Below are 13,228 nucleotides of genomic sequence, written 5' to 3' on the forward strand. Positions count from 1 at the left end.
TGCAAGTTTCAACATTCTTATTATTTGTTAGATTTGATAGCTGCTTGATACCCAAAGGTCCCTAAGCTACTTACAACACACAGATACACTAACCTCTCCCACCCAGTAACAACCACAGAAATCTTTGGCAGCACACTAGTTACTAAACACTATCTCAGTCTATCTGATCCTAGCCCTAATCCTAAAGAAGAGCCCTGCTGGATCAGACAACAGATCTATCTAGTCCAGGATCCTATGTGTCAACCAGCTACATCTGGGAAGCTCTAAACCAGGATATGGAGGCAACAACCATTCATTGCTCCTGCTCCTCATCACCTGACATAGCTGACAACGTTTCCCTTTTTTAAAGGGAAAGTCCCTTATTCCGAATAGGATTCCTCGCAAGAAAAGGGAAACGTTGACAGCTATGTCACCTGATATTCAATGGCATGCTGTTTCTAAATAGGAAACATAACTGAGTTCCCGAATTATTGGGGAGGGAGAAAAGCTTCAACAGCCACTCTGTCTCCATCTGGCTGCAGCAACCCTATGCTCGACCTCCCAGACCAAACAATGATCAGACCAGAGACCTTCTGCATGCAAAGCAGGTGCTTTACCGGTGAGCCACAGACCCAGGGCCGTCTTACCCATAGGTGCTAGGGGAGCGGGACACCCGGGCGCCAGGCTCTCATGGATGCCAGGCAGAATGTCCGGGGCCCGAGAGTTGAGTCCGGGGAAGAGCCCGCCCGTCAGTCGGAGCACCACGGCAGGCTTTTCTGCTGCAGGTGGCTCTGTACCACGAGTTTGGGGGCGAGCCAGCCAGTGAGACACTGAGGCAGTTGGCAGGCTCTGCCCTTCTGTGTGCCTGGGACTGGGCGATCTGGGGGGGGGGCGCCGGGTGGATCTTTGCACCCCAGTGCCGCCTATGCTTAAGATAGCCCTGCACAGACGCATCCCCAAGCACATGTCCAGACATCTCACAGTGAATCTGAGCAAAGTACGGCCAATGTAAAGGTAAAGGGACCCCTGACCATTAGGTCCAATTGTGGCCGACTCTGGGGTTGCGGCGCTCATCTCGCTTTATTGGCTGAGGGAGCCGGCGTACAGCTTCTGGGTCATGTGGCCAGCATGACTAAGCCACTTCTGGCGAACCAGAGCAGTGCACAGAAATGCTGTTTTCCTTCCCGCCAGTATTTATCTACTTGCACTTTGACGTGCTTTCGAATTGCTAGGTTGGCAGGAGCAGGGACCAAGCAACGGGAGCTCACCCCGTTGCGGGGATTCGAACTGCCAACCTTCTGATTGGCAAGTCCTAGGCTCTGTGGTTTAACCCACAGCGCCACCCACGTCCCTGCAAATTCTTTGGGGTACTGAGCAAGCATTTTCACTTCTCTCATGCTGTCTCCCTGAAACGAGCAAATGTTGTACCTGCTGCAAGGAGGGGGACACACAAAACAATGAGCATGACCTAGATACAGTTTTGTGAGTGCAGAGCTAGAATATAGCTGTGAAAAGGCCCAGGGCTATGTCTCCATCTCCTTGAATAACCCCTTCGACCTCCACATATCAGAACTAGACTAGAAAGGGGTTCTCGTGCAGAGATTTGTTCAGGAAATCAGCACTGATTCCAGCACACAGAGAGGGGAAACTCAGTGGTCGAGTCTGCAATGCTCCCTGATCTCTTAGGAGCCTGGTCTGCTGTATTTTTTCATTGACCTTTCTTCCTTTCATAGAGCCTTGCATCCATCTCTAAGCAGCAGGAAGTGGCCTGGCTTTGCGAAGTGCTGGTATCAGCTATGTGTGAAAGAATTCAGCAGCTGTTGTGTAGGGCTTTCTCAAGGAATGAGAATTGTTTCCTCCATTGCATTTTCCTTAATTTTTATTTTTTTTTAAATCAGAGAATAGCTCAGATTTTTCAGATTACGCTATGCTCCTGATGATGTCATTGAGAGCACATATGGGTACAAACGCTTTCTCCCTCAAACACCTGTGACTTGGCAGTCCAAGACTGGCAAATCACTGTTTTTTAAAAATTAAAAACCTCACCTAAGCTAAAAGTGTCTGGGGGGTCAAATTGCTTCTTTGCCATTTTGTCTAATTTATACACAGATACTGTGCCTCAGGTGTGTCAGTTGCCACAGCTCTATGTGAGTGCCTGGATTCAGTACAGTCCATGGTTATTTTTTAATATTCTTTTTTGAATTGAAAAAAATACAATTGCTTTAATTCTGACCATGTGACTCTTTGTAATGAGAGGTCACACATCCTTTTCCTCTTGGTATTTTTATTATTGACTCAGTAAATTACATAGCTGTACCCTATACTTCTTTACTAGCAATTGCAACAACTTGTCCTTTTTTGAAAAGCTATTTTTTCTTTCATTCCTTTCTTTCTGTGACTCGCTAGCTGTTATTAAAATTCAATTTTAAAAATTGGAGCAGGACCCATCTGTGGTTCCCCCCAGCCCAAACAGTGCCTTCTTGTTCCTCCAAACCTCCTAAATCCAGGGAGTGGGGACCTCCAGCCTATCCTATGGTCCTTCAGGCCTTCTCATTTGGTCCATGAGGGTCACCAAGGCTTTTGTTATCCCAGTCTCCATGTGGATCTCAGTATGCAAGCAGCTTTGAGCCTCGTTTGTTCCCGACCAGAATGCTCCGTTTGCTTCAGACCAGAGTGTTCCAAGTCGTTATGAAAATTTGCCAGCCCTTTAGTGCAAAATTTGTGTATGCATTCTTGCCCAATAGACACATTGCGTGGACAGGCGGAGTCCCCAGATCCCGAGCGGTCCCCCCCCCCGTCATGTGGAATAACGACTCAAGACAATGTGCTATGGGATTAAATTGGTCACAACTTTATTAAATTTCAAATGTGGGTAGACCTTGGCTCAGGCATTGGGCATTCTCCCTCCCCAGTCCCCAGCCAGGGACCTAGGGAGCATCAGGGTTATCCAGTGTGTGGGTGGGGGGATGGGCCGGTTCTGGAGAACATATGTTCAAGCAGAGATAGCCGCCCCCATTACGCCGCCGCCGCAGGAGAGAGCAATGACGACCTTTCGGCATACGGTCAAAGCCTCCCTTCAGAAACCCCTTTAATGGGGAACCCTGGTATCGCCACCGCAAAGAAGAAGATGGACTAAAGGATTCCGCCCAAGGCCTGATACCGCCAAAGTTGTGACATTTTGCTACGGGAAAGGCGAAACCTGCCAATGCAGGGAAATTCCTTTCCGGCCCTTTAACAGCGACCTTAATGTAGCAGCGCCCGCATACCTGTGAAGAAAAGTTAACCTGCCATACCTGTGAAGAAAAGTTAACCTGCAAAATAAGACATTAACTGAGGGTGGGTAGGGTGGGAGAAGCTCTGGAGCCAAGTGAGGATTCCCAGGTAAGATCCTCCCTCTATTGTGTGGGCAGGTAATCCCTCCCCTACCTGGCCTGGTCTCCTTGGCAACACTTCCCCCAGGTGGGATTGGACAACTGACTGAGGTAGGCGGAGACCTCCAGGTATCCCACCTGAGGGAAGGCAAAGCCAAGCCTATGCTGATGGAGCTGCTCCAGATCCAGGGGCTGCGCACGTCCACGCAAAGGGCGCCCCCCGTTTTAAGCGGGGAGCGATCATTCTTGCAAAGCAATTTGCCCCCAAATAATTTTCATACTTTAGTTTCACTCGTATGTGCATTTTTTTTGGGGGGGGGGACATATCACCCCACGATATGCCATTTTGTACACGCTGGAGAACTGCCCTGCAAAATTCTGAGAAGTAAAAAAATAGTTGAGTCTCAGTTTGCATATCGTTTTGGAAAGAGTGAATTAGTCGAGTGAGTGTCTAAATGCGAAGGCGAGTTGAATTTCTCTCCCTCCTTAGTGGAGGCAGATGATATCGGGTGGTACCATGCATTTGAGCCTCCCAGATCATATTCTTAATCTCTGCAGAGGATGGGTCAGACAAAAGGATTGTCCAACTCTATGACTCATGGAATAGACTGGGGAGCAGGCGAGGGGGGCGGGGGAGAGTGACTTCCCTCCCCAGGCTACTGATCCTTGGATTAAAATTAAAGGCAGAAAGTAATTGTTTTGCTCCATGTAATCTCCTTGATGAGCAGCTTTAGGGAGCTGATTCAATTTGTTTCTTCCCCCTGCTGCATCAGACTCCCAAATGCGTATTATATATATAAATGAAGAAGCTTCAAATGGAAGCAGGGTTGAGGCTTTCAGGGTGGCAACCTGCCTATGTGCAGAGCGAGGAGAGATTGCATTTCCTGCCTCTGAATACCCTTGGTCACTGTGGCTGCTGTATAAAAGACAGAATGCCTCACAGGGATATTGGAATTCCCCCACCAAATTCCTCGTTCACAGCTCGGTGTCAGAGAAGAAGAAGAAGAAGAGTTTGGATTTGATATCCCGCTTTATCACTACCCAAAGGAGTCTCAAAGCGGCTAACATTCTCCTTTCCCTTCCTCCCCCACAACAAACACTCTGCGAGGTGAGTGGGGCTGAGAGACTTCAAAGAAGTGTGACTGGCCCAAGGTCACCCAGCAGCTGCATGTGGAGGAGTGGAGACACGAACCCAGTTCACCAGATTACGAGTCTATCGCTCCTAACTACTACACCACACTGGCTCTCTGCTTTGCATGCATGCAGAAGTTCCAAGGTTCAGTCCCTGGCATTTCCAGGTAGTGCTGGGAGAGACTCCTGTGGGAACCCCCAGAAAGCCACTGCCAGCCATCGCAGTCAGTACTGAGCCAATCCGCTTTTGTTTAGGGTGGATTCTTACATTCTTCTGATTCAATCTCCCCTGCCCTTCCAGTTTAACTTGGTGAATTTATCAAAATTTTGTTTGTGTCTGGGTACAATTCAAGGTGCTGGCTTTAGCCCAGTGTTTCCCAAACTCGGGTCTCCAGCTGTTTTGGGACTACAATTCCCATCATCCCTGACCACTGGTCTTGCTAGCTAGGGATGATGGGAGTTGTAGTCCAAAAGCAGCTGGCGAACCAAGTTTGGGAAACACTGCTTTAGCTGTTAAAGTCCTAAACCAGGGATGCAGTGGTGAGATGGAGGAAAACCAATCTCAGCTTGAATCCTGGAATGACAGAAACATTGTGGGTGAGTAGTTCCTGTGTCTAAGAAATTGGTCCATTGCCTACAGTGGATGATGATGATGATGATAAATTAATAATTAATTAGAGCCTCAAGGTCCATAAATAGCAACACCATAATGGTCCCGGGCCCTAAGGAAGTTAGATTGGCTTCAACCAGAGCCAGGGCCTTTTCAACTCTGGTGGAACGCTCTGCCTCATGAGACCAGGGCCCTGCAGGATCTGATTTCTTTCTGCAGGGCCTGTAAGACAGAGTTGTTCTGCCTGGCCTTTGGCTTGGAGCCAATTTGATTCCCTCCCCCTCTTTCTTTTTTCTTTTTCCTTTCTCCTCCTTTGATGAGGCTGCATTTTAATATTTTAATGTTTCAATAATTTAATGTTGTATTTTAATATTGTTTTTAAGTTGTATTCATTCAACTTGTTTTTATTATTGCTTGTTAGCCACCCTGAGCCCGGCCTTGGCTGGGGAGGGCGGGGTATAAATTAAAATATTAATAATAATAATAATAATAATAATAATAATAATAATAATAATCTGTACCCCGCCCATCTGGCTGAGCTTCCTCAGCCACTCTGGGCGGCTTCCAACAAAGATTACAAATACATTTAAATGTCATATGAAGGAGCAGGTTGACTTCTTTGGGAGTGCTTTGGGATCCAGCCATGTCACTGGAGACTCAGTAGCTAGACAAGCCTTCTACCAGCTGCAATTGGTTTTGCAGAATCATAGAATTGTAGAGTTGGAAGGGGCAACAAGGGTGGTCTGGTCCAACCCCCTGCAATGCATGAATCTTTTAGCCCAACATGGGGCTCGAACCCACGACCTTGAGATTAAGAGTCTGATGGTCTACCGACTGAGCTATTACTGGTTCATGCATTGGTTACTTCCAACAACATCTGGAGGGCCACGGGGCTTCTTCACCGCTTGCCTGAAGTGTGTATCAGAACTGGCCAGGCTTTCAGTTGCTGGGGAATTCAAAGACAGGCTTGAAGGCATCTCCATGACAACCTTCTCTGTTACAACCATCCCATGTCACTCTGAGGGACACCTCAGTGGTGAGCTCATATATGAATCATTTCTGCAGAAAGTCCTGGAGTTACATTTCAAGGCGATTGTTGCTGTAACACGAGCGCACACCCTGCTGTGGGCTGGTTGGAGAGAAAGGACTGTGTGTTTAATTTGCCAATAAATTAACCAGCAGCTATGCAGAAATGATGCCTGTGGTTAAATTCCATTCTTAATAGGTTAATCGGGCAGACACGGAGAAACAGCTGCACATTAGATCAGGTTAGTGCAGGATTTGTAATGCAACCAAACATGACCAGGCACCTGCATGGATTGTTTAACATCTGCCCCATCCATCTACAAAAAAGAAGCATGTCTTTCTTTTTCCAAAAAAAGAAACTCTCTCCCCCCCCTCTCTAATTAAATGCAGTTATTTAGGGTTGTGTCCAACTAAGTCTTACCTGGAGAAGACCCCCTGAAATTATTTTTAATAAGCCTGCTCTGAGTAGGACTAACATTGGACACAACCCTTAAGTTATATAATTTCTTTTTTAAAAAAAAACAAAAAAACTTTTATTGATAAATGCAATACTTACAAACACAAACCAGAACACTAAACAAACTTATAATGCATAGATACATAGACCTCATGCTGGTCACATGACCCGGAAGCTGTACGCTGGCTCCCTTGGCCAATAAAGCGAGATGAGCGCCGCAACCCCAACAAACATACAAACTAAAAATACAGACATAAATTTTGACTTCTGTATATGTGGCTTCCCCTTCATGGATCACTGCCTTGCCGTGGCGAAGGGGCTTGAATAACTCAGAGAGGCTATGAACTATGCCGAGCAGGGCATCCAAGATGGACAGGTCATAGTGGAGAGTTTTGACCAAACGTGATCCACCTGGAGGAGGAACCGGCAAGCCACTCCAGTATCCCTGCCAAGAAAACTCCATGGACAAAGACAACAGGCATATAAAAGTTATGACTCTGGAAGATGAGCCCCTCAGGTCGGAAGGCGTCCAACATGCTACTGGGGAAGAGCGGAGGACAAGTTCAAGTAGATCCAGAGCTGATGAAGCGGCTGGGCCAAAGCCGAAAGGACGCTCAGTTGCGGATATGCCTGGAAGCGAAAGGAAAGTCCAATGCTGTAAAGAAAAATATTGCATAGGAAACTGGAATGTAAGAACCATGAACCTGGGTAAGTTGGATGTGGTCAAAAATGAGATGGCAAGAATAAATATTGATATCCTGGGCATCAGTGAACTAAAATGGACGGGAATGGGCGAATTCAGTTCGGATGACTATCATATCTACTACTGTGGGCAAGAAACCCATAAAAGAAATGGAGTGGCCCTCATAGTCAACAAAAGAGTGGCGAAAGCTGTACTGGGATTCAATCTCAAAAATGATAGAATGATCTCGATACGAATCCAAGGCAGACCTTTTAACATCACAGTAATCCAAGTTTATGCACCAACTACTGGTGCTGAAGAAACTGAAATTGACCAATTCTATGAAGACTTACAAGACCTTATAGAAGTGACACCAAAGAAGGATGTTCTTCTCATTATAGGAGATTGGAATGCTAAAGTAGGAAATCAAGAGCTAAAAGGAACAACTGGCAAGTTTGGCCTTGGAGATCAAAACGAAGCAGGGCAAAGGCTAATAGAGTTCTGTCAAGAGAACAAACTGGTCATCACAACCATGCTTTTCCAACAACACAAGAGACAACTCTACACATGGACATCACCAGATGGGCAGCATCAAAATCAGATTGATTATATTCTCTGCAGCCAAAGATGGAGAAGCTCTATACAGTCAGCAAAAACAAGACCTGGAGCTGACTGTGGCTCAGATCATCAGCTTCTTATAGCAAAATTCAAGCTTAAACTGAAGAAAGTAGGAAAAACCACTGGGCCGGTAAGATACAATCTAAACCAAATCCCTTATGAATACACAGTGGAAGTGAGGAACAGGTTTAAGGATTTAGATTTGCTGGACAGAGTGCCTGAAGAACTATGGATGGAGGCTCGCAACATTATACAGGAGGCAGCAACGAAAACCATCCCAATGAAAAAGAAATGCAAGAAAGCAAAGTGGCTGTCCAACGAGGCCTTACAAATAGCGGGGGAGAGAAGGCAAGCAAAATGTGAGGGAGATAGTGTAAGATACAGGAAATTGAATGCAGATTTCCAAAAAATAGCAAGGAGAGACAAGAAGGCCTTCTTAAACGAGCAATGCAAAGAAATAGAGGAAAACAACAGAATGGGAAGAACCAGAGATCTGTTCAAGAAAATTGGAGATATGAAAGGAACATTTCATACAAAGATTACCATAATAAAGGACAAAAGTGGTAAGGACCTAACAGAAACAGAAGACATCAAGAAGAGGTGGCAAGAATACACAGAGGAATTATACCAGAAAGATATGGATGGCTCGTACACCCCAGGTAGTGTGGTTGCTGACCTTGAGCCAGACATCCTGGAGAGTGAAATCAAATGGGCCTTAGAAAGCACTGCAAATAACAAGGCCAGTGGAAGTGATGGTATTCCAGCTGAACTATTTAAAATTTTAAAAGATGATGCTGTTAAGGTGCTACACTCAATATGCCAGCAAGTTTGGAAAACTCAGCAGTGGCCAGAGGATTGGAGAAGATCAGTCTACATCCCAATCCCAAAGAAGGGCAGTGCCAAAGAATGCAACTACCGCACAATTGCACTCATTTCACACGCTAACAAGGTTATGCTTAAAATTCTGCAAGGAAGGCTCAAGCAGTATGTGGACCGAGAACTCCCAGAAGTGCAAGCTGGATTTAGAAGAGGCAGAGGAACCAGAGACCAAATTGCAAACATGCACTGGATTATGGAGAAAGCTAGAGAGTTCCAGAAAGACATTTACTTCTGCTTCATTGACTATGCAAAAGCCTTTGACTGTGTCGACCACAGCAAACTATGGCAAGTTCTTAAAGAAATGGGAGTGCCTGATCACCTCATCTGTCTCCTGAGAAATCTCTATGTGGGACAAGAAGCTACAGTTAGAACTGGATATGGAACAACTGATTGGTTCAAAATTGGGAAAGGCGTACGACAAGGCTGTATTTTGTCTCCCTGCTTATTTAATTTATACGCAGAATACATCATGCGAAAGGCTGAGCTGGATGAATCCCAAGCTGGAATTAAGATTGCCGGAAGAAATATCAACAACCTCAGATATGCAGATGACACAACCTTGATGGCAGAAAGTGAGGAGGAATTAAAGAACCTTTTATTGAGGGTGAAAGAGCAGAGCGCAAAATATGGTCTGAAGCTCAACATCAAAAAAACGAAGATCATGGCCACTGGTCCCATCACCTCCTGGCAAATAGAAGGGGAAGAAATGGAGGTAGTGAGAGATTTTACTTTCTTGGGCTCCATGATCACTGCATATGGTGACAGCAGCCACGAAATTAAAAGACGCCTGCTTCTTGGGAGAAAAGCAATGACAAACCTAGACAGCATCTTAAAAAGTAGAGACATCACCTTGCCAACAAAGGTCCGTATAGTAAAAGCTATGGTTTTCCCAGTAGTGATGTATGGAAGTGAAAGCTGGACCATAAAGAAGGCTGATCGCCAAAGAATTGATGCTTTTTAATTATGGTGCTGGAGGAGACTCTTGAGAGTCCCATGGACTGCAAGAAGATCAAACCTCTCCATTCTTAAGGAAATCAGCCCTGAGTGCTCACTGGAAGGACAGATCGTGAAGCTGAGGCTCCAATACTTTGGCCACCTGATGAGAAGAGAAGACTCCCTGGAAAAGACCCTGATGTTGGGAAAGATGGAGGGCACAAGGAGAAGGGGACGACAGAGGACGAGATGGTTGGATGGTGTTCTCGAAGCTACCAGCATGAGTTTGACCAAACTGCAGGAGGCAGTGGAAGACAGAAGTGCCTGGGGTTCTCTGGTCCATGGGGTCACGAAGAGTCAGACACAACTAAACGACTAAACAACAACAACAAATATGTGGCTTCCTTTGTTTCTTTTCTTTTTTTCGCTATGTTATCAATCTTATTTTTGACTATCTCATCTTATACCCATTTCTTCTCAATTTTTTACTCTATAAGTTTCATTCATTGCATATTGATATATTGATATTGATATATTGATACCAGAACAATGTTTTTTGATGTATTCCTTCATGCACGTCCACTCTTCTATCAGTTTTTAATTTTTGATTGGCCTCTTACCCCTGCTGTAAGTCTCGCTGATTCTATATATTCACAAAATCTTATTTCCCATTCTCTTATTGAAGGAGTTTTTTCTCCCTTCCAATTTTTTGCTATAATCATCCTGGCCGCAGTTATATCATTTCAACAAATTTTATACTGGTTAACACTACAGCTTCTAAGTGGCATACAATGATTGTAGAGAGATATCCTCCAAGTTTCCCTATTTTCCAGGGACAGTCCTAGATTTATAGAAGCCACCCCTGTTATTTTTATAAAAGTCTATTAGGCGATATAAGCCTTTGGTTCGCCAGGTTTTTATCTGGAGGTTTTGTGCTGCATGGTGGAATAATGGGTGGTACGCCAGGGGGATTAGTGGGGATGGGGTTGGGGATAGTTTGCCTATTTGTGTTTTCCATGCTTTGAGCATGGTCTGTGTGTACCTGTTGAGTGTTGTGGGAATTTTCTTTAGTTTGTTTGGGAGGAGTGGGTATGCTGTGGTGCAGGTATTTTCAATTGTGTCCCTCTCTAGGTGTACCCATTGTTTTGTCTCATCTTTGAGTATATATGGGATTATATGTCGTATTTGGTTGGCAATGTAATATGCTTCTATGTTGGGGATTCCCCATCCTCCTTCTGAGGTGGGGAGGTGCAGGCATTTGGGGCTTATTCTTGGTTTTTTATGTGAGAAGATAAAAGAGTGTAGTTTTCTCTGCCAACTGCGGAGTTGGGTTGGGGGGATCCAGATCTTTGTCAACACAAGAAATACAAGACAAACTAGAAGACACCCAAATGCCCTGGCTAACACAACACCAACTACATGCCCTCTTAAACAACCCAACAGTAAAATTAGCAGCAACTAGGCCCCTGACAACCTTCGAAAACCTCCTCCTAACAACAAAGGGAAACAGTAAAGGGACGGTATCCGCAATATACAAAATACTACTCCAAAATCCCACAAACCCCCTAGACGCAATCAAAAAACAATGGGAGAATGACATAGGCTATGAGATTAACCCCACGCAATGGACCAGAATGTGGTCTAAACCTCCCTTTAAATCCATATCAACGAAAAGAAAAGAACTCACACTGAAACTCACCTACAGGTGGTACCTAACACCAAGGAAACTAGCGCTAATACGCCCAGGAACCTCACCAAAATGCTGGAGAGGGTGCACCTCCACAGGCACATACCTCCACATGTGGTGGGAATGTCCCAAAATCCAACTATTCTGGGCAACAGCCATACGAGAAATATGTAAAATAACTAAACAAGTATTAGATATCACCCCAGAATTGGCCCTACTAAACATCTTCCAAGACAACAACGCCCATTTACACCACAAAGAACTCATAACCCACCTACTTTCAGCAGCCAGAAACACCATAACCAGACACTGGAGAGACCTGTCAGGAGTAAGCATGGACCAATGGTACCAAATAGTATGGGAAACAGCCCTACTGGAAAAATTAACTAATAAACTGAAACTGACACGGGGACAAACAGAAGAAGACACCTTCACCCCGGTATGGCTCCTCTTTATCACATACACAGCCCAACAAGACAATGACAATAATCCACCAACAGCATACAAATCAATATGGCTAACCTGATCCAAAACACCCACCCACCTCACTCACACACGAAAACAAAGATCACCGCAGCCAATCACAAACAAACAATCACGCCCTACGCCAACCCCAAACTCTCTCACCACCAAAGGAACACAAGTGAACAACACAAACAACGCTGACACCAAACTCTACATACACTAAGCATAATAGAAACACCACCACCTGACCCCACCCCCATCCATCTTCCCTCCCTCCACCCCCTTTCTTCCCCCCCTTTTTTTTCTTCTCCCCCTAATGCCTCAACAAACGAAACGGATTTGTAAAAATGTTACATGGGGAAAAAAATATGAGGCATTACACTTCTGTAAAACAAGAAAATCCTAAATAAAATATTTTTTTTAAAAAAGAAGCCACCCCTGTTTCTGATTAGACCCCAGAATATCCTGTTTTCCCTTAGGACATCCCTATTTTCATTGAAGAACTGTTGGAGGGTATATGAATGAGATAATTCAGTTGAAATTAATAATAAAGTTAGAAAAGCTTTCTTAAAATGCCTGCTGAAATAAATAAAGTCTTCACCACACACCAAAAGTTCAACAGGGACAGAGCCCGTCTGATCTCAGCCAGAAATGGGCCCACAATGCACGTCTTCTGTGGAGTCCAAGACAATGACCTCAGAGATCAGGACTCCCCAAAGTCCCCAAGTGGTCTGACCATGACAATCCTCCCCCCTTCAAAACGTATATGTTGATTGATTAAAAGCAAGAACCACCACTTAAAAACAGGCAATGGGGATAATGCACCCCTCCCCAATATCTGGACCACTCCTCTCTCTGTTTGTGAAGCCCACCAGCTGATATTCAGGGACATGTGCTGCCTCAGAAAGTGGAGGTAGAACACAGCCCCTTTCTGGGTCAGGACTGGTTCAGCTGCTGGTCAGCACAGCAACTCATAGCTGTGGCTTTCCCAGCAGTCTTGAACTCCATTGGGGAGGGGGACCCTGTGCTCTTTGCTCTGCAAAGCTCTCTGTGCCCTTGAAGAGAAGGGAGAAGGGGAGCTGAATACAGTAGGACTGGCAGGCTCCTGTGAATCTGTTGCAGCCTCAGTACCCATCACCTCCTCAGCTGCCTGTCCTGTGTCTGCAGTGCTCTCTACCTCTTCTTCCTCTCTCTCACTCTAGCCTGTTGCTTTTTCAGTACCCATCCATTCTGCCCTCACTTCATCCTCTGACCTGTCCTCCTTGTCCCACCACCACTCCCCTGGTTCTTCCTCTTCCTCTTCTGAGACTTCCCTGAAGGGTTTTCTGGCTGCAGCCTCCCGCCATTCCTCATCGTCCAGCCAGTCCATAACACTCTGTGGCTAGTAGCC

This window comes from Podarcis raffonei, chromosome 8, assembly GCF_027172205.1.
Source record: "Podarcis raffonei isolate rPodRaf1 chromosome 8, rPodRaf1.pri, whole genome shotgun sequence".
In the NCBI taxonomy this organism is placed as follows: Eukaryota; Metazoa; Chordata; class Lepidosauria; order Squamata; family Lacertidae; genus Podarcis; species Podarcis raffonei.